The sequence below is a fragment of the Podarcis vaucheri genome (assembly GCF_965113315.1).
Source record: "Podarcis vaucheri genome assembly, chromosome: 8".
Taxonomy (NCBI): Eukaryota; Metazoa; Chordata; class Lepidosauria; order Squamata; family Lacertidae; genus Podarcis; species Podarcis vaucheri.
This window is the reverse complement of record NC_138766.1, coordinates 71,168,339-71,190,624: the sequence shown is the minus strand read 5'-3', so window position 1 is coordinate 71,190,624 and position 22,286 is coordinate 71,168,339. Positions and strand designations below refer to the sequence as shown.

Below are 22,286 nucleotides of genomic sequence, written 5' to 3'. Positions count from 1 at the left end.
CCAATTTCTGTCCTTATCCTGAAGCAAAGTTCTTAACCTGAAGCACAATTTCTGGGTTAGCGGAGTCTGTAACTTGAAGCGTATGTAACCCGAGGTACCACTGTAACCCAGAGATGCATTTGAAATAAAAGGACACATTCTACTCATGTAAAAACATGCTGATTCCCGGACCGTCTGCAGGCCAGATTGAGAAGGTGATTGGGCCGCATCCAGCCCCCAGGCCTTAGGTTGCCTACCCCTGCATTAGATCAACAGTTCCTCTACATTAGCATTCTTTCTCGTGGAAAAGGGCTAGCCAGATTCATCAAGGAAGTTCAGAAGCAGGGGGTAGTTTTTCCTGAAAGATGGTTTAAGCAAAATAAGCATTCCTCAGCACCTTGTAGTCCGGGGTATACTCGGACCGGCCCGCTCTGAGGTTTTTTACAATCAAGCAGTGTATAAATGTTATGAAATAAATTAAATGTAATAAAAATCCAATTAGCAGGTCAGTAAGTACATAACAATATTGCTTTATTCAAGTATCAATTTTTCTTCTGTACTTTTACTTATCAGTGAACATGAGGTCCAAAAGTAATTTAACTACTTTGAATTACTGTTGTAATCCTTAAAAATTTGATATGATACAAGAAAAATATAAATCTGACTGCACAGTTATACATACTGCATGGCTATACAGCCTGTGTTTTCCTTACACAGTTGCATCCCCAACTATTGTTTAAGGCTGCATTCCATATATGCAAACTTACTTCTGGTGTATTGATTGATAAGGAACAACAGAAGGCCTGTGGAGAGTCATACAGTTTTCGGTATGAACATATGGTTAATGCCACATGTAACAAAGGAAAGTAAATTTAATTCAAATGGTAGTTCTAAGAAATATGACTAATTCAATGATACAGTGATTACATTATTTCCTGTTGCTCTCAACCAGTTATTATTAAAGTTATGCATTATCAGTCACATATCACACTATGTGTTACTTAGAAATGCATAGGCATACAGTATAAATGTAGCTTTTCCTATAGGAGGAAATTATGGAAAGGCAGTTGTCAAAGAACAAAAGCATTAAGATTTGAACATGTATTAAACAGGGTCACTGTGTGGTGTCATTGTACGCATGCAGGAAATACAAAAAGCAATGAACACAGGCTGGTTTACCAAGCTTACCAGGAGTCCAGCTTCACTGGGGAAGCTTCACACACCTTCCAAGGATATGTGCCAAGAGTCAGGATTAGCTGTTCATAAATAATATAGTTGGGTATGTGTGTAATTTTAATATTTAGTCCTCTCTACTGGACGGTGACTTTAATTTAGAATGGAAATTCTCCATCATGCATTTACTGAGGAAACACAATGTGTGTGAACTAAAATCAACAAGTGGAACAACTTTACAAAATATTTTTGAGACACTTTCAGTGTGGGTGTGAAGTAGTATGGCCTGTTTGGAAGTATAAAACAAAATTATTCTGAGATTTACTCATAAATTATGAGTGTGGAGACCAGTAATAAATACACTTACTACTGGTTTAAAAACTAATTAAAGTGCACTTCTAAGAATATGTGGGTGTGAGGAGGTGGTTTATGGATGATGGAACTACGTACTGGGTTTTCTGTTGTCTCACCCACATCGACACTCAGCCTTGCAGAGAGGAGAGTAATTAATTATAGTTGTGTGAGTGAGAAAGAAAAGAGACATATACAGTATTTCAAACTATATGTCTTTGCTGAGAGGTTGGACACAAGGACACATGCATACCAGCATTTCCAGTTTCCCCATAGCAACCATGGAACACCAAGAAAACTAAAGGGCATTTTCCAAAAGTTGTAAGGTTCAGTAAAATCCATCCAGTAGAATCCAGTGACTAGTACTTGCTGGGAAAAACAGGTAGAAGTTGACTTGCTTGAATGCTCTTCTTTAAAACAAAACTCCCTTGTGTGGAGAATGGCTCAGTTCAGCTTTCTCCCTGGCATGTTAACTTTTTCTTTGTGGAGCTGTATTGAAACATAGGAACACCTATCTGCGTCCTGGAACACACTATAATCTGGGTACAGTGGTGCCTCGCAAGACGAAATTAATTCGTTCTGCGAGTTTTTTCGTCTTGCAAATTTTTCGTCTTGCGAAGTCGCAACTGCACCTCTTCAAGCAATGCACACTGGGTATTAACGGTTTTAAGAAAAAGGAAACATAACTTGCAAGACGTTTTCGTCTTTCGAAGCAAGCCCATAGGGAAATTCGTCTTGCGAAGCAACTCAAAAAACGAAAAACTCTTTCGTCTTGCGAGTTTTTCGTCTTGCGAGGCATTCATCTTGCGAGGCACCACTGTATAAACCAGTAGAGTAGGGAAGCACCTATTTCTCTTTAGATGTTTAAAGACCAAAGTTTAACCTTTGTGAAAATGTCCAATTCAACATTTTTACTAGAAAATAGTTGACAAACCCTACAGTATAAAGTTTATAAAAGAAACTACACATCATTCTTCAGTAAGATACGTTTTCTTTTATTCTTCTAATTCAATGTATTATAGGGCATCTTATACTTTACTAGGTTGTTTTACATTGGATTAGATTGCTAAATCCTCCTTCCCCAGGAATACTATAAAAGTTGCATACCAAGCAAAAATTCAGCTTTTCTCATGGATGCCTAAGCCCACCTATTAGGGGAAGACGTCTAACTCTGAATAAACATGTTTAGGAGAGCACTTCCCCCCATGTTTTTAAAAGTGCACTAATTTTCAGCTGACATAATGCCGGAGGCAATAAATAAAGCCTAAATAAAGAACAGGTATTACTATGTAAATAACTAAAAATAATAATTTGGGGGCACCTACCGTCAAGGCTAACAGACTGTGACAGAATTGGGTTCCAGTGCCAAAAAAAGGGGATGGGTGGGCCACACGCCGCAATAAAACCTCTTGTAGAGCAATCCTACTCAGAAGTAAACCCCACTGAATTCAATGGAGCTTACTCGCAGATACGTGGAGGAGCTTGCAGCCCTAGTCCTTGAGACTCCGGGTGTGCGAGCGTCAGGTGAGCTTAATCCCCTGGCAGAGGAGCGCGGCTGCTACCTCTCAGGTGCCGGCGAGGTAAAGGAACCGGGAGCAGCTTCCGCCCTCCAAGGCGCGGGGATAAAAATGCCGTCTCCTCCTGCCCCTTTCTCCCCCCCACATCCACGAGACTTCCCTCCTCCCCCGCGGGACGGACACCGGGTTCAACCGCTCGGCGGCCCCGCCTCGTCTGTGATCTCAGCAGGGGGAGAAAGAGAGGCGGAAAGAAGCCTCCTCCCGGCCGGGCAAAGCCCAACCCGAGCCCTGCCTGGGGCCTGGTAGCTTCGCTTCGCCTTGCGCCTCCCCCGCCCGCCCGCCTCCCTCACACGCTCCGCTTTCTTTTTCCTCCTCACAGGCACTTCCTGCGCGGGGCCGGGCCGGGCCCAGTCGGGTGGAGAGGGGGAGACTGCTGCTGCTGCTGCTGCTGCCGCCTCGGCAGAGTTAAAAAGGTATTGGGGAAGGGAAGGGACTGGCGGGCGGCGTCCGTTGGCGTTCCGAGGGCCTCTGCCGTGAGGGCTCGAGGTGTCGGCAGTTGGTTCGGGGGGGCGGAGGGGCCCCCGAAGAAGCCGCCCGTCAGGGAGGCGGGCGGGCGGGCGGGAGTGGCTCCCCGAGCGAACTGGCGCCTGAAGGTGGGGGGGGGGAGGCTTCCACCGAGGGGTCCCTCCCAGGCCGCCGCTCACGGGCGCTCAGAGGGGATTAGTCGGCGGCGGCCGTTGCTGCCGCTGCTCCTCGCATTACTGGAGGGTGAAGTCATCGTGGCCATTGTCTCCCCTCAGCTCCCCGGCTGGGCCGCCAGAGGGGGGAGGCCAGCAACCAGCCGTGGGGCCCGCCTTGTTCTCCGAAGCCGCCGGGTAAATTCTCTTTCCCACCCGCCCCCCCCGGGGAGGGGGGGGGCCTAATACTGGACAGACTTTGAAACCCTCATCCACTCCGCGGGGCAAAGTCCGAGGAGAAACTCGGGGTGGGGTGCGGGGGGGGGGTGGAAACTCCATTTTCAATCTCTTCCACACCCCAGTAAGTTTTTTTTTCCCTTTCTGAGGAAAGGACTTTGGAAAAACGCCCTCTCCTTTCTCTCATACAGCTTCGGAGCGTCTCTATTGCACTTCCTTCTTGTAAAACAAAGGTACATTCTCTGCCTTGGGGTGGGGTGGGCGGGCGGAATCTGAAAAAAATAGTATTTTTTATTAAAGACCGCTCTTAGAAGTTGTGGCACAGAACCGTTTTCTGTCAGAAATGGGGCTTTCTGTAAAACCGAAAGCGTTAGAAAGACACATTAACACACACGCACAGCCGAAACTACGAGGAAGTTCACTCCCAGGGGAGGGGGAAATTTTCCACATCCACTCCAAATTGGGGCGAGACTAGCTAACTTTTGTCCTATAAAGGCTGCACTGCTGCTGCTGCTGCTGCTGCTACTACTTCCCTTTCCCCTCGGATTACAATTTGTTGGGAATGTGGATTTCGTCCTCCCTTATCCTGCCTTTTGGGGCGGTTGAATAAACTGGGTAGCCTTAAATGTAATCTCTTTAAAGAAGCTTGTGTTCAAAGGGCAGTCTGACATATTTAAATACTCTATTGAACTGTACAGTATTTCTCAGTGGAGGAGTATTGAATTTAAAAAACGAAAAAGGCAACTACAATGCAACTCACCCTGTAGGTGGTCACTGGCATTTCACTACTTATGCCTGGAACTCCTGTGAGGCTGACTTGGATGATACCAGTGTCTGAAAAGTTTTTAATGAATAACAGCACAGCTTAGTAGCTTGCAGAAGTGGGATCCTTTTCATACAAGTGGACATGGGAGCTTTAATAATAAGCCCTGAGAGCTACATAGGCATCAGAAGTACATCTAAAAAGCTTAGGTCTAATGAAAGGAGAGCTGTTGCTGATCAAATGAACTGCACCAAGAGTTCAATATGAAGTAATGTGGAATTTCCCCATAGTATTTCACTGGCAACCACAACTGTACTGCCTGATGGATCTTTTTGCTAGTTTCTTGGTTTGAAACCAAAACTTCAGAGTGTGCTTTCAGTGCCCAGATTGGAATGCTGCTGATTGTAAGAGTGTGGGGGAGAACTGACAATAGTATAACTTCTACCACAATCCACCTTTATTTCCACTTAGTGGACACAGAATTTGCTAATGTAAAACATTTTTGTAGGCACTGGTGTCACATCAGTGCAGTTAAAGTCACTGAGAGTTGCACAAAGGTCAGAGGGTGCTTGTGGAGGCGACTGTGGAATTGTAGGACTAAATGTGCTAATCATGCATGGCCCCAGAACCTTATTGAAGTTCTATAAGTCTCTCTTTAAAATAAAAACTGTTGTTTTTAAAAAGTGCAAGTAGAAGGACTGGTATTTGAGTTCTTCCTTTTACCCGCTATAAAGTATTTAGTGTTCATGATAAGCAGATTCTGACTAAACAGATTAACTGTCTTAATTAACATGTTAAAGATGGAATAGTGAATGAGAACACTTCATTCAGTCACTATTTCAGTGAATTTGTCCAAACTAACAGGCTTAGTTTAGAAGTCCAGCTTTAGTCTTATGAATTTGAAATTGATTAAAATGAATGATCATAGGCACTGGCATTTGAAGGGGAAGGGATATAGTTCAGTAGTAGAGCATCTGATTTGCATATAGAAGGCCCCAGGTTCAATTCCTGCATCTCCAGGTAGGGTTAGGGGAGACCTCTGCCTAAAATGCAGAAGAGCTGCATCCAGTCAGTGTGGATAATAGAGCTAGATGTACCAAAGTTTGGCGCAATAAAAGGCAGCTCGGTATTGTCTACACCCTGAGGTTTTAGGCAGCAGTTTTAATAGCTCTGCCTGGAGATGCTAATGATTGAACCTGGGGCCTGCTGCATGCAAATAAGATGCTCGACCACTGAGCTATAACTTTTCTCTTTGAAATACTAGGTTGAAAACAGAGAGAGGTCTATGATCACTGGTCATCAGTTCAAATTCATAAAAGTAAAGTTAGAATTCTGAACTAAGCCTGTTAAGATAGATTTACTTAAACAGTGAAAGAACAAAGTGTTCTCATTAGCTATTCACTGTACTCCTCGAATTATTTTTTGCATCACTATTGTCTTCTTGCATTTCTTTTGTCAAAGTTCATGTTCCCTTTTGTTCTCCTCATTTGGAGGAGGCTTCCATTTTCTGAAGAAAGTCTTATTGCCTCTTAAAAGCTTCCTTGATTCTGCTCATTAATTATGGTGACATCCCTTTGGCCTTGATGGTGCCTTTCCTTGTTTGCGATACCACATATGTTCTAGCTACTTGTAGCTTGAATAACCCTAGGTGCTCTGGAAAGATGTGATGGTCTTCACTTTTCCTTTTAACTTCATTTTTACCAATCCTCTTTTTTTAAGAAGTTTCCTCTTTTGAAGTCAGGTGTGACTGTTGGATTTTTTTGGGAATTGTCAACTTACATATATACAGTGGTGCCTTGCAAGACGAAATTAATTCATTCCGCGAGTTTTTTCGTCTAGCGAATTTTTCGTCTTGCGAAGCACGGTGTCGGAAAAGTTTTGGAAAAGCTTCAAAAATCACCAAAAACCTCAAAAAAGGCTACCACACCGCGTTCTATGAGTTGCTCCTCGAAGTCAAGTCGCAACTGTATTATCGGTGTTAAGAAAAAGGAAACAAACTTGCAAGACGTTTTCGTCTTGCGAAGCAAGCCCATAGGGAAATTCGTCTTGCGAAGCAGCTCAAAAACCGCAAAACCCTTTCGTCTAGTGAGTTTTTCGTCTTGCGAGGCATTTGTCTTGCGGGGCACCACTGTATATAGAATTTGAAAGCACTGTGTAGTTGCTGTGGCCAGTTGGTTTGACAACACATATTGCATCAAGTCTTGAGCACTATGTAAAAGTCCAGGCTTGTTGCCCCTCTGGTTCATTCATATTTTAGGTACAGTCATTTTTGACAATGGAGTGTGTCTCCAGGGGTAAAGTCAAACTTCTGGACAATCACCGCACCTGCTACGGCTGCAGAGACTGGTAACTTAAAACTGCTGCCTCACACGTTGTTTTTGCTGCACTAGTGACCTCTACAGGGCCCCCTCTCAGCACTGTGGCTGTGTCACATGCTGACAGCTTCTGGGAGCCACAAAGGTACTACTCTTCTGCTGACACCCCATACACCCCACATTACACCTATACACAGACATTTAGGGATCTAGAAATTCTACCTCTTTGTCATAAGTGGAACGTGCATGTATCCAGTCTTTAGAAGGGTAATTGAACTTTCCTATTACTACAGCAAGGTCGTCTTTTAGGGACGTTCTTGATTTATTAGCCACCTGAAGATCATTGTGGGCATTTTGGTCAGGGTTATCATAGTACGTCCCCAGTATTGAATCACACTTTCGACCTTGGTATTGCTACCCATATTGGTTCCGTGAAGGTGGCCACCCTTTTGGGGGATATCTAGCTTGGTCTCCTTGATGTATAAAATTACACCATCTCCAGTCCACTCTTCCCTTCCTTCCTGTGGAATTTGCATCTACTGCTTAAGGCATTTTTTGTGTATTGTTAGAGGGGATTCCTTCTATTGTTCATGGCTTAATGCTGTTTTCTCCTTTTGTTTGTATTTCAGCTCTTAAGTTCCACTTTCACTTAGTTGGCAAAAGATATAATGGACTAATTCAACAGATGACAGCATTACAAGATTGAGCATGATCTTTAAGGTTCCTCGGCTTAATATGTACATCTGACTGGCACATGGAGGTTGATTTCCTCCAAGAAGGTAATGACTCTTGAGTTGCATTGTATATATCACTCCATTTTTCCATAAATTAATAAATTTTATTTTCTGTATTGAAAACACATAAACTGTGTTAAATAAATGCCAAGCTTTGCAGCTATATCTTGACGTATCATTCTTTTGAGATACGATTCCTATTTAAGATATGATTCCTAAGCTACCTGCATTTTGTTCTTTTTCTAGCTGTTCTGCTTTCTTTCACTTTTAACTTCTCAAGACCAAAAACCTCTTATGTCTTTATTGCTCAGTTTTTGCACAGCATTAATACAATAAACATAATTCCTTAAATTGCAAGTTGCAAGATAAATATGTAAGCTGCTACCTTTTCAAGACTTTTGCTAAATCTGTTATTAGGCAATCTGACCTGGCATAGAATTATTTTATGACCTACAAATGGAACATTCTTAACATGAAGCAAAACCATGTGACATATATCACCAAAAGGAAATATTGTATGGATATAGAAGTCTCTCCCATCCAGTATTCTGTGTCCTTACTTATGGCAGTGTCAGATGCTGCTGTAGAAGGCGGAAAGTCCTGTGCACATAGGTGAAAGAAAACAAAACTGAACTCACTCTTACCCTTGTGTAGCCAAAACCCTGGAAATGTGAGATGCTTGCAAATCAGACTAATTTTTAATAAAAATATTTAAATACACAATTCTGTCTTGTAAGTAACTTAGTAGGGACTTTAATGACACCTTTTCATATGATGGATTTATTTGCTTCCTTGTGTTTGTATAACTTCCTTCCCTGGAGAAAAGATACTGTCCTGAAGAGATCCTCAGCAAAAAGACTGGATGACTTCCTTTAGGAATTGGGAAATGGCAGCAGAGCCTAGGACTTGCCGATCAGAAGGTCGGCAGTTCAAATCCCCGTGACGGGGTGAGCTCCCATTACTCGGTCCCTGCTCTTGCCAACCTAGCAGTTCGAAAGCACATTAAAGTGCAAGTAGATAAATAGGTATCGCTCCGGCGGGAAGATAAACGGTGTTTCCGTGTGCTGCTCTGGTTCACCAGAAGCGGCTTAGTCATGCTGGCTGCATGACCCGGAAGCTGTTATGAGCGCCGCAACCCCAGAGTCAGCCATGACTGGACCTAATGGCTAGGGGTCCCTTTACCTTTACCTGTTAATCATATTTAACTTTCGTGTACATTTCCATAGGGAAAATTTCTAGATAGCAGCTTATTTTATCTACATAGCATAGAGCTATTCTACCAAATTATTCCTACCTTTTTGGCAGGTATAACACAATGTAAGCCTGCCTTTTTAAAAACTGTCATTATTATGGCCACCTTGCTCCTGTTCCATCCCTTCAATAATTGTACATTTAAAAGATGTGCCCTGGAGGCTGCTTTGGAGAGAAAAGGGGTTGCTTTTCTGAAATAGACACTGCACAGTAAAAGCTACATGTCACAGTAGAAATGTGATGGCAATATTTTGAGTTGAATGCATCCAGGTTAGAGGATATAAATTCCTACCTCCATTTTATCACTACAATAGAAGTACAGTAACGTCATTTATTTTACACTAGAAAAAACTGAGGCATTCAGATATTTAAAAATTACTCTATCCTAATGTATTGGACAACCAACAGAGAAAATTTTCTAGAATTTTAAAAAATAAACTTATTTTGGATCAAGTTCACCTTTTTGTTTCAAGAACAAAGCAATGTTAGAAACAGATACGAAAGCTAGGGGCTAAATGGCACCTTAAACCTAAGTTATGGGTGTAACAATGGAATGTCTAGGCACACTTTTTTAATAACAAGAATACAAAGCTGAAAATGAATAAACTGCAGCTTAAATATTATGTTCATTTTTCACATGGTCTGGACTCTGTTTCTTCCCCTGCCCCACCCCCCTGATATTCTTTAGAGGGTCTCCAGTCTTCAGAGAGTAGCTGGAAGTGGGGAGGCAGAAAAAGGTCCTCCTTTCCTTCCACTCTGCAGTTTTAATCTATGCCTTTTAGCATATCAGAAATTATCTTAGCTTATTAAAAAATTGTTTCTTGCATCCAGTTATATTATTCAGTTTTGCTTTAACAATTATCACTACTCTCGCAGTAAAAATGGCTTTGTATTTCATTGTTCATGCTCTGAGAGTCACTGCACTTTAAGTGAAATATTTTGCCTTTCCCTAACCCTGTAAGGACGCGGGTGGCGCTGTGGGCTAAAGCCTCAACGCCTAGGGCTTGCCGATCGAAAGGTCGGCGGTTCGAATCCCCGCGGCGGGGTGCGCTCCCGCTGTTCGGTCCCAGCGCCTGCCCACCTAGCAGTTCGAAAGCACCCCCGGGGGCAAGTAGATAAATAGGTACCGCTTACCAGCGGGAAGGTAAACGGCGTTCCGTGTGCGGCTCTGGCTCGCCAGAGCAGCGTTGTCACGCTGGCCACGTGACCCGGAAGTGTCTCCGGACAGCGCTGGCCCCCGGCCAATAGATGTGAGATGGGCGCACAAACCCCAGAGTCTGTCAAGACTGGCCCGTTCGGGCAGGGGTACCTTTACCTTTACCTTTTAACCCTGTAAGGATGCTTCAGTTGTTTATTTTTATTATGCTTGTATTTACATATGAACTACTATTATTGAGGGAAGTCTCTGGAATGGTGTTATTCTCTTTTTATAGACACTGAAGGCTGTAGTCCTATACACTTACCTGGAAGTAAGTCGGTGGGACTTAAATTTCGAGTAGACATGTATAGGGCTGTCATGCAAACTTGCTTGGCTAATTGGTATCCATAAGGACTCATTGGCAAGTCCTTAATGTCATAGAGGTTATTTTTTCCAGATGTTGTACAAAGACCTTGGCGTTCATGTGGAAGTTCCCTAATGACCCTGTAATGAATTGTGAAATTACATGTATGCTTCTAATGGCCATGTGTATAGTACTGTTTCTGTACCATCTTATCTTGGAATATAATGTGCTTATGTGGGGACAGGGGGATCATTGGGGGAAGGAAGAAGCAACTTTGGGAGGAAGCTCTACATAAATGAAATGTTGCATGGAGGACACTGGACATTCTGGAAACAGGGTGGATTGGTTTTTAAATCAAGTTTTCCATTTTGAAATTTAACATTTCCTGAACAAACATCTTGGTTAGCTTGCGTTCTTGATATGGCATTTTATTTAATTTTTAGAGCCTCTAGAGAACATGTTGGGCAGTCAAACAAATATAGCAAGTTAATAAATATGGTTGCTATAGCAATTAAAATATATAGAGCTTTTATACAACCTAGGAACATAACTTGAACCTTCAGTCATGTAGTTTGCACACACTGCAGAATTATATTTGCTTAGAGGCAGGCAGATTTTGGTTTGGCTGTCTTTGTGCAGGAATATTAGGCAAGATTATTTAGTTAAAGATTGGGCCCAGAACTTTTTCATAAGCCATATCAGTTACTGTACAAACTGTCATTACTTCATGAGTTGGGAAGTAAATGTTCATTCTTTCTGGTTAGTAGAATCAAACAACAAATTGCAGAGATCAGCTAGTTGAAGGACCTAAAATAGGAATACAGTTGTTCATTGGATTATTCTAGAAATATATGGATGGTATCTCCTGGATCCCAGCACCTGTTACTATTTGCTAGTCAGTGGGTCCTATATGAAGCCCACAGTAATACCATACAAAAATTTGGCTCATTTATGCATGTGCTAGTGTGGTTCTTTCAATTGTTGATTTAAATATTTACCCATGATGCCATATGTTCAAAGGTTTAGGAAATGGGAGTTCCGAACTTGAATCTCAAAGGGCTTACTGAGTCTAAATATTAAGCAAATTTTAGATTTCCATCAATATCTCTTTTCACTTGAGGTTTTTAACACATTTAGTATCAGTGTGTTTATATTATCAAAACCCAGAAAGTCCCCTAAAGGCGCTAGGAAAATCATGAATAAAATATTTAACTGTAGGAAGCATATATCCTTACAATAATTGATACTGTGTTGCTGTTGCCATGCAAAAAAGTTGCAAAAAGTTTTTTTAGGGCACTTTAGTTCGAAAAATTTCAAATGCCTTGAATTGACTGGGATCTGACTTGGCATAGTTGGATCATTCAGACGTTTAGTTTTACTATCCCATCCCATTTCCAGAAATGGGCTGGAGATATGGGTATGCAGGCATGCACAAGGGTAGGCAAGCTGTGATTCCTAGGAACCTAAAATATTAAACAGCATGTTTGAAACTGCAACTTTACTGTTACTGTATCCGTTCATTATGTTAAAACAATTTTATGGGGAAAATGTACTTTTAGAAAAGGAACATTTTTAAAATGGAAAAATATAGTGGTAGAAAACTTCCTGCCTTGCAGAAAATTTTTCACCCCATATTACTACATGTTGGTCATAGGTGCCAAGGCATTTTGGGCTTCAGAATCGCATGTGTCTGCTGCTTTGCTCTGATCCCCCCATAGGCCATTTATCCCTTCTGAAGGGTTTGAGCCTTTAGCCATTAAATTTACTCCATTTATCAGCTGCTTGATAACAAACTTTCTCTTGGGTGTTGTATATATTTGAAACATTCAGTTCAAAATTTAAAACCAGCCAATAGCAACACAAATACACCATAAAACACAACTGTCATATCAAATCAGAAGTTAGCACAACTTCAGCAGCAATCATAACATAGAGAGCCATAAGAATAATATTTCTAGAACAGGGGTAGGGAACCTCAGGCCCAGGAGTCAAATGCAGCCCCCTAGCCTCTGTTTGTTTGCACTTGGGAATCTCCCCAGGCCACACCTTTTACTATCCCTACTTAATACCCGCAAGCGGTTCCCTCTCAAGGTGGACAATAGTGAAGGGCATAAGTTGTGTGTAGAAACTTGCCTACTGTACAGAGGTAAAATTTACACTTGTTGTTCACCCGCATTCACCTCTGGCCCCATCCACCAGTGGCACGTAGGCACTGGAAAGTTGCCTAGAATAGTGCTGCCCTTAAGCTGTTCCCCACCCCTATCAAGGAGCATCTGTGTTATCTAGGAGGTTACCTTCTATGCAGGTTGTGTAGCTACTTTGGGGGCTTTTGATGAACTGGAAGTCTTTGAAATAAATGAATGATGTTTTGTATCATTTGGTCTAGTATTCTTAGGAAATCTATGTATTTATAGCTTCCTTGGCTCTGTCTCCTGCCATGTTGCCAACATCCATGGAGCTGATGCACCCATTGACTGCCTCAATGGTAGTCACTTTATAATGTCAGTAGTGCATTGTAATTACTAGTGTTATACATGTGAGGATTTAAGTAGGTACTAAAATAGTGTTCAGAGTTCAGCGATCACACATAACCCAATATACACTTCTTAAAAGATTAAAGGAATTTGTATGAGCTGGTGGATGACATTCCCTTCCTATTCCTTAGGACTTTCCAGAGTGGCACCAATTGTTTCCAGATAAACTGGAATCCACTTATTTAAAAAGATTTAACTTCAGAGCAAAAATATAAAAAAGGAATTGTATATCTTCCAGTAATAGAAATTGAATTTTAGCAAACTTTTATTCACTTTGGGCAAACTAGTATTGGCTACTTCTTCCTTATCTTTTCCATATTGGCAAGTAGATATTTTTAGTTGTTAGCTTAGCAGCATATATTTGACTGTAATTCTGTTCTACTGACTTGCTTATATTCTTTCTCATGTTCAACACTTGAAGATGAAATTTATAGCACTTCCCATAATAAAATCATTTCTTTTCACGGCTGAATCACATGCTTTCCAATGCATGTGTTTTAACTTTAACAGTTGTTTTTGTAGTCTGAACCATTTCCTGTTATTCAGCTATTACACTGCCAAAAGCAGAAACCAGCTATTTTTCAGCCATTTTTAAATATATTACAAGTAGTTATAAAGGTCTGTTGATTGTGGGGAATATTTCTGTACCTTTTTCATTTTCCAATTTTCAAATTCTAAAAGCACTGGAGCTATGACCCTACCACTCTGAAAATGGTGAGATGAGTGCAAGTAAGGAGGATCTTTGTTCATCCTTAAGTATTCATTTAACTCCTGGGCTATGAGTCTCCTTTATTGGTTCTGCCAGCAGTGTGTCTCAAATTTTAGATGCTTTCTTCTAGAAGCTATTCATGCATGAATAGTTGCATAGTTTTGTGTACATAGTCACAGGCAACAACAGGCTATCTCTGGATTCGGGCATTAGTCCTGTACGGCATTAGAAGAGAACAGGATATTACTAACCTGCTTCAAAAGTCATGCACCATAAAATATATAAGAACAAAGTAGCAGTTTAAAATATCCTAGTAGATAATTATCTCTTTGTATTGTGATCCCATTTCATGTTTCAGACGGTCCTTTTTCTCAGAGAACCTTAGCACAATTGTTTGGCTTTAGTAATAAATAAATACTTACAAAGCATCTTATAATGTTTTCTGGTAGATTATTTCTATTTTAATCTAATACTGTTTTCTGATAGTGTTAACAGATTTGTTTTGTGCTCTGGAGATTTAAACGGATTATGGGTGGTCAAAGACCACTGCCACATCTCCCAGACATCTCTTTACCTTGACCCTTGACACTTTCTCTCTGAATTGTAATTCATTATTTTAAAATATTGTATCTTTAAATTATTGCAACCAACCCTAGAACCTCATGTTGAAGAGTGAGTAAGAAATCTAACAATTCGCATCAAACTTTAAAGAAGACTATTAAATAAGGCACATTAAATATAATTTCATATCATGTCAGCTGTAATGTTCAAATACAAATGGCAGAAATGGTTAACCAGTTTCTATATCTTGTACTATATAAGCAGATGCATAGCCAGCAATGGGACACAACTACCCATGACTTCCTCTATTTAATTGGATACTTTAAAAAATGATTGTACTTAGTCTATGGAGCGGTAACTTTTCAGTCTCACAGCCACATTCAAGATTGGTCAGTCCTCTGTGAACAGCATTCCAGCAGTCATAATGGCCAAAGTGGCCATCAAACATATTGTGTGTGCGTACTACACACAAACGTACACACACACAGTGCACATACCTTATACACACAAACACACTCACCACAAATACATGCTGGAACCAGCCATGCTCATTCTCCTCATAGCACTGGGCTGGATTTGGAGGTTTAAGTCCCTCCTTTCAGCCCAGCCCTGCTATGGAGCAAGTTCCTCATCACAGCACTAAGCTAGCTGGGAGAGGTTTATGTCTTCACAGGCCCCAGAACTGTAATGGGCTGAATACTTTCCCTCCTTCCCTGCTGTCTGAGATTTCCTCCACCAGGCATTCCTGGGAGTGCCTTTGCACCCACTGTTAACTCGCCTAGGATGAGGAAACAATCTCAGTTAACTTGTGTGGCATGGGTGGGTGAAAAATCCCTCTGGCCTAGTGCTCTAGTTCTGAGTAAAATGAGGGTTTGTGCACCATTTAAAATGGCTTTGTGTGCCTGACCTGGGCTGTGGTTGTTACCCCTGATTTAGTTGAATTGCTGAAGAGGTTTCCTGTTTAGTCTTTTAAAACAAGCCTGAATCAACGACTCAGGAATACAGTGGTGCCCCGCAATACGAAATTAATTCGTTCCGCAAGTCTCTTCGTCTTGCGAGTTTTTCGTCTTGCGATGCACGGTTTCCCATAGGAATGCATTGAAAATCAATTAATGCGTTCCTAGGGAAACCGCCTTCAGACCAGGTCCGGGGACAGTCTGTCCCCGGACCTCTTCTGAAGGCTGGGGGGGGGGGGACAAGGGCTTTTCTTCCCACCCCCAGCATTTTAAAAAACCCCGGGACAGCGGAGGACTTCTCCGCTGTCCGGGCGATCTTAAAATGCTGGCGGGCGGCATTTTAAAGTTGCCCCGGGACAGCGGAGGACTTCTCCGCTGTCCGGGGCGATTTAAAAGCCCCTAGGAAGGCAGGCAGGGGGGACAAAGACTTTCGCCCCCCGCCCGCCTTCAGAAGGTGTTCTCGCCCCGCCGCCCGGCTTCGGAGCAGCGTTCCGAAGCCGGGCGGCGGGGGCAAGTGTTCCCGCCCCGCCGCCCGGCTTCGGGGGCAGGTGTTCCCGCCCCGCCACCTGGCTTCGGAGCATTGTTCCGAAGCCCGGCGGCGGCGGGAGGAGGCGTTCCCGCCCCACCACCCGGCTTCGGAGGAGGTCCGAGGACAGTGGGGAAGACGCGCTGCGCTTCCCCGCTGTCCCGGATATTTCCCTATGGGCTGTCGTCTTGCGAAGCAAGCCCATAGGGAAATTCGTCTTGCGAAGCGCCTCCAAAACAGAAAACCCTTTCGTCTAGCGGGTTTTCCGTCTTGCGAGGCGTTCGTCTTGCGAGGTACCACTGTATATATTTTTAAATCAACAGTCAAGCTAACTCTTCTAGAAATTACACATATATGCACTTTGTTAGCTACCCTAATTTATGGAAAGCTAGGACCGAGCAACGGGAGCTCTCCTCGCTGCGAGGATTTGAACCGCCGACCTTCTGATCGGCAAGTCCTAGGCTCTGTGGTTTAACCCACAACGCCACCTGTGTCCCTTTAAACCACTTAGGTATGCTGAAAAACAGGGACGTGGGTGGCGCTGTGGGTTAAACCACAGAGCCTAGGACTTGCCGATCAGAAGATCTGCGGTTCGAATCCCCGTGACGGGGTGAGCTCCTGTTGCTCGGTCCCAGCTCCTGCCAACCTAGCAGTTCGAAAGCACGTCAAAGTGCAAGTAGACAAATAGATAGCGCTCCGGTGGGAAGGTAAATGGCGTTTCCGTGCGCTGCCCTGGTTCGCCAGAAGCACCTTAGTCATGCTGGCCGCATGACCTGGAAGCTGTACGCCGGCTCCCTCGGCCAATAAAGCGAGATGAGCGCTGCAACCCCAGAGTTGGTCACGACTGGACCTAATGGTGAGGGGTCCCTTTACCTTTAAGTGGTTTAAAGCTTGCAATGAAGATGTATGATAACCAGTTTTTACCTATAGTGTTGTAGGTTCTTATATATAATTCCCCAGGAAAATAGGAAATCCAAAACAGGACATGCTGCAATTGTGGAAAAACCAGTTCTTCACACAGAACTTCATTTAGATGCTTCCTCTTCTTTGCTTTTTAACAACAAAAGCCTTAAGTTAAAGTTTTATTTATGATTTATCCACTGAAAAAGGGCACGTTATCCCTTTCTTTTTATGAGACTGCATTTAATTTTATTGTTTGAAAAATATTTATGCTTGCTAGCTATTTTCCTTCTCTATTGAGATAGTTATATGAAATGCAAGTAGTTCGAAGACAAGATTGCTAATGTGGCCTACATTTTACCCGTTTACTGGAAGTAATTTCTCAATAACGCATATTTTCTTGCTAAGACTTGCTGTATCTTTCAAAACCTTAAAAGCTGTTAGGCACTCGCATCTTTTTGGAAATGTGACAAGGGTTAAGAGGACTGACTCTTCTGTTGACTCAACGTCTTTCACTTTGAAATACAGTAAATATGATCTTTGCACCAAGCATGACTCCAAAGACAGCATGGGTACAGACCCATCAAGGGAGACTATGCAAGGGCAGGGGAGTAACAATGTGCTTGTCACAATGCAGAGTGATAGTTGCCCAGCAAATGGTAGTTATCCAGGGGATGCACCAGCACGAGCATTATGTGTTTGACAAACACAATTAATTGTAAGTGTAGAAGACTACATTAACTGTGTGTGAGAGAGAAGATATTATTACAAAGTGAATGGAAGAAATTGTAGGCTCCTGAGAGTTGGGCAATTCACTGGCTCTGTCTCCTGCAGGGTTAGCAAAAACAAACTTTCTTTACCCAAGCGGTATGTTGCAGCTTTATTCAGCTCGCATTACTCAGCAGGAGAGACCCCCCAAAATAAATTAATTGAGGCTATTGATTGTATACTACCTACAGTAGTAATGACCAGAGGTGTATGTATTACCAGACAACAGTGGCAGTGTTCACATCAATCAGTGTTTGGTCATACATGGAATCCTAATGAAAGTGCTTGACAACGTTTGAAATCCTGTGCTCATTCTTTAATACATCATAAGTTAACACACACATTGTTTTTTGTGTTCTCTGAGTTTATGGCCTCTCAGTTAAAACCTATAAAAATACTTTTCAGGGTAAAGATTAAATTCAGCAAACATAGTATAGAAAATCTAAGCTAAGGGTGTGGTGATTTCAGTACAGTATTGACTTCCAAATATGTAGTAACTTATATGGTGACCTTCTGAAGATTGTTCAGAATTTTCCATGTTGAAAACCTGTTTTCATTCAGCCATTTTCTAGTGCTGCTTAGTATACATTTTTTAAAAAAAATTCAACAAATCAGCTAGAATGTGATATCTACTATTTAGCTTAGTTAAATATCAACAAGGCGTTCTTCTATCTTTCCCCATCCTTGGGTTTAAAATCTATATTTCACAGACCTGTAGAGTGCAAATTAGGTGGGGCTGTTTTGTCAGTTTCTCTTCCCCTTTCTGTGCTAATTTTCTTTTCTATATGAAGTTGGATAATGCCTTTTGTCTCCTGTACTCTTGTATTCCCTGGTATTTAAATTGATTTGGAGCCCTAGTTTCCTGCCTGGAATATGCAGATGCTGAAACTAGCAAGGTTAAAAGTTTCAGTTAAGTCCCCCCCCCCCAATCCTACATTCCTTTGAGGCTCTGTAGCAGTTTGTCTGCAATTTGGAAGTCTTAATCCACTCTGGAGGGGCTCCTTTGTATATAAATTTCATCCACTTCAGCCAAAAGGGGGGATTATGGCCATTTTATAGATTCCACATTATAGTGAATGGCAAAACACAGAACTTCATTTCATTCAGAGTGGCTCAGGAGCTGAACTACAGAACAAAGTGTGACTCAAAAAAAGATCAGACTACAAAGCAGAGATGCTGGTATATAGGGCAAATTTGAAGCCCTTGCACACACCCTAATATCTACTGCTGCCCCTGCCTTTTCCTGGCCTTTTGACCCTCTGTGAACACTATTTTTGTCGTCCCCCCCCATCTGTACCCAGGTGCCCACATGTCTATTTTAAGAGATCATTTCATTCATCAGCCAAAGTGGACTCCAGATTGTAAAAGCTTTTGTTACACTGTACTAAAATTTGCTACTCTTTATGGTGAATGTTTTTATTGTTCATGCCAGTGTTGTTATAGTTGGGGAGCATTTAAAAGCTTCTAGGTTTCGGAGCTGTGGCCTATTTCTGCAGAATATATGATGGCGTGGGGAGAGGGAGATTCATATTTCACATCGTGGAAATAGGTGCAAATTAAATTTTAATATGTGCTAGTTCATACTATGTTGTATGAAGTAATAAATCAAAGTGAACCTATTGGAATTGCTAACAACAACAACAACGGCTAGTTGATGATGCATAAATAGTGGAACTTTCCCTGCTAAGTGCCTTGAAGAATTGTTAATCACAGTTCATGTAAATCATGTTTCATATTTGCATGCATTGTAAAACATTTATTTCATTTTTGCTGAAGCATTAAAAATGAAAACAAATGCTGTATCTGTAGTAATGCTAATGCCAACAATAACTTTGATACATTTACTTTACTAATTTTGTACATCGTTTACCGTACATTTCCAGCTAAATTAAATAGCCACATTTATTCATTTCAGCTCCATTATTAGATATGGGGGTGGATAGTTAGATGGAATAACTTGGGAAAGGAAATATCAATACTTAAGAGGGGCTTATTTAAAAAAAAAAAAAGTTCTAGGCCTATGCCCTATTAAAGTAATTTACAACACTCCTGTTCAACTGCTTTTACAGAAAGAAAAAATGAATGTCAGACTTTAAATGTACAACCAGCTAATTAAAAGTTTTAAATATATGCTTCTGCTTTAAGTAAAGTATGTTTCTGTATCAGCTGGGAATGAGCTCTCTGAGAGGAAGTGTGAAGTTGCCGAATTAGTGATGGCTGGCAAATGAACTTGTCTAACAGCAACTTCTCAGCTCCTTTGTAGCTGTTTCCTAAGGTGTATATATAGCACATTGGTGAACCATAGAATGATTTTGAGAGAGAGAATTTGGGCAAAGTCCCAATTTAGATTTCTCTGGGCCTTTCCCATTGCAGAACTTTTATTTGGAAAATGCCACTGCCAGACCATTTGTTAAGTGACAGCTGATCTCTTAATAAGAAACTCAATTTTCTTCAGATTTTAAACATTACTTTCCAATGATTTAACAGAATTTTACAATGTTAATATGTATGACATGTGGGTTTGAGTACAGTCTTTCTGGTGTTACCAGCCCACTTCAACTGCTTGAAGAATTTCTTTCTATTACCATGTATTCCTCAAATATACAAAGGTAACTTGGGTTGTTGCTATGGAAGCTGTTAGCCTTGAGAATAAAAACGTGGGAACTGAGTTTGTTCAAGGCATAAATTTTCCTTTTTAACTAACAATAACAAATTTGTATCATTGTGCACAAAGTCAACCAAGCTAAAGAGATAATCAAAACAAGAAACAAAACACCATGCTCTAAATTTATGGTATTTAATTTTGCATTACAGACATACCTCGGGTTAAATATGCTTCAGGATGAATATTTTCGGGTTGCGCTCTGCAATGGAGCACGTTACTTCCGGGTTTCGCCGCTCGCACATGCGCAGACACTCAAAATTATGTCATGCGCATGGGCAGAAGTAGTTACAGGAGTGTTTTTTTCCTAGGATGTCCCCCTTTTCCTTCAACCCCCTAAATCAGAGCTTTCCAAACTTTACATGTTGGTGACACACTTTTTAGACATGCATCATTTTGGGACACAGTAATTTAGTTTTACTAGCAAACTGAAGGTTAAACTAACCCCTTTGCAGCCCTGGGAGGAGCGTGGGGAACGTTCATACTATACACCTAACACTGCAGCCAACACACTAACATGTCACAACACACAGTTTGGAAAGCTGTGCCCTAAACTGAATCTTCTGTTGCATTCCAACTGTCAATATGCTCTCAGAAGTCCATTGCTTAGTCCTACATCAGGAAAGAAGCCTTATCATCATTCATTTCAGGGGGTTGGACTAGCTGACCCTTGGGGTCCCTTCCAACTCTAAGATTCTATTATCTTGATGTTCTATTATGGTCATAGCGAGTGCTATTTTTTGGAAAAAGAGGTGCTGGAACTTACCATGAGCGCCTCTTTTGCTCTTTCAATGGCAACGGTGTTTACCTGAGAGGTGCTGGAATTGAGTTCTGGTGAGTTCTGACTCAAAAAAGCCCTGGTCATAGTTGTTGTAAACAAATGCCTCCTTTCTTTCCTAATAACCAGCATTTTGTCTTCTGATTCCAGTTCAGTTATGTGAGTGCTGTTGCTTATGTGGCCAAAACGGTAATATTTAAGAGGGAAGTACTAGAAAATATGAAGCTGTGTGTCTCCTGCTTTTCATTTGATAGAGTTATATACCTTTTTATGCCCAGAAAGTGTCTTAAGGGGGTTACAAAAGTAACAAATATATTTATAAACAATGAAACTGAAGAACTACAATACAAAATAAAATAATAACTTTCCCCCTAAAGCAAAACATAGTACTTTTTTGGAAACAATTTCACTCTTATTACCAAGGGACATGTTTACTCATAATAAGCAAAACTCATTCCAGTAATACATGCATATCACTCCAGATTCTATTTTAAATGTATTCTCAATTTCCCTTCTACATAAATACAAATAATGTACTACCACCTGCCCATCCGTATCACTCGTCCCATTTCACTTCCACAACTCACACACATCTATCATTAAAAATACATTATCCACTCCGTTACTCCAATATCTCCCTCTCATTCGCCAGATTGCTGTGACCAATCATTCTACTGTTTCTACTAAAAATGTATGCAGAATCACCAGGAGTTAATGAAACTATTCACTGTCAGAACTGTAAACTATCAAAAGACATGCATAGCAATCTGGCTCTCACCCATTTTGTTATTTCTCACCCAAGGACAGGTGGAACTGCACAGACCCTTCCCTGGTACTCCTTCCTCTCACCTGGTACTCAGACATTTTCTACCCACATCACAGACACACCACAGGAAATAGAAACCCAACCAGCAGGAGGGCACCCTTGTTGCCACCCCGAATGCACAGGCCAAAGGGGAGAGTTCTCTTTTGGTGTCTCCCTAACGGGTGCCCTGCCAGTGACACCCACTGCAGCTTGCCTGCGCTGGTTTTGTAACTGGATGTCCATTATTAGCTACAGCTGGTTCTACTCACTTTCTCCATGGTCCTGCCTGAACAAGATGACACTCAGGGTCAGTTGGGCTATCTAACTGGGGAGTACGGTTGTTCTTATCTCTCTCCTTTGCTTTTTATCAGCTTTATCAATAACAGTGTCTCTCTTGTAACAGTTCAATAAAATACTGGATTTAAATGCATCTATAACTTGGGAGGATTGTCAGTGTGCTTAACAATCATTTTCCAGTTCTCCCCCCCCCCCCTTTGTGCACTTCTGCCACCTATATAGGATATCGCCTTTTGGCATATTCAGCATTTGTGTCGCTTTGTCTTACAGCCCCTGCAACTCAAAGCATAT

At 41.7% G+C, this 22,286-nt stretch overlaps 1 protein-coding gene and 1 long non-coding RNA gene across 10 annotated transcripts in view; one reads left to right on the top strand and one right to left on the bottom strand.

Annotated features, from left to right (window-relative positions):
* Positions 1–497: 497 nt before the first annotated feature.
* On the bottom strand, positions 498–2,453 carry LOC309539641. Its single transcript, XR_014222900.1, has 2 exons — positions 2,319–2,453; positions 498–2,042 (listed from the first exon to the last, which is right to left on the bottom strand). It is a non-coding gene; the product is annotated as an uncharacterized lncRNA (long non-coding RNA).
* Positions 2,454–3,358: 905 nt separating this feature from the next.
* The window catches only part of RNF19A (ring finger protein 19A, RBR E3 ubiquitin protein ligase), a 49,830-nt gene continuing 30,902 nt past the window's right edge, over positions 3,359–22,286 (top strand). For 4 of the 9 annotated variants that reach the window (XR_014222836.1, XR_014222837.1, XM_082235588.1 and 1 more), the window contains exons 1-3: positions 3,702–3,895; positions 4,084–4,167; positions 7,642–7,791. The gene's annotated coding sequence lies outside the window, so the exon portion shown is untranslated. Of the gene's footprint in view, positions 3,494–3,698; positions 3,896–4,083; positions 4,168–7,641; positions 7,792–22,286 lie in introns of those variants that run through there. The other 5 variants (XM_082235585.1, XM_082235583.1, XM_082235582.1 and 2 more) reach the window with 5 other exon arrangements.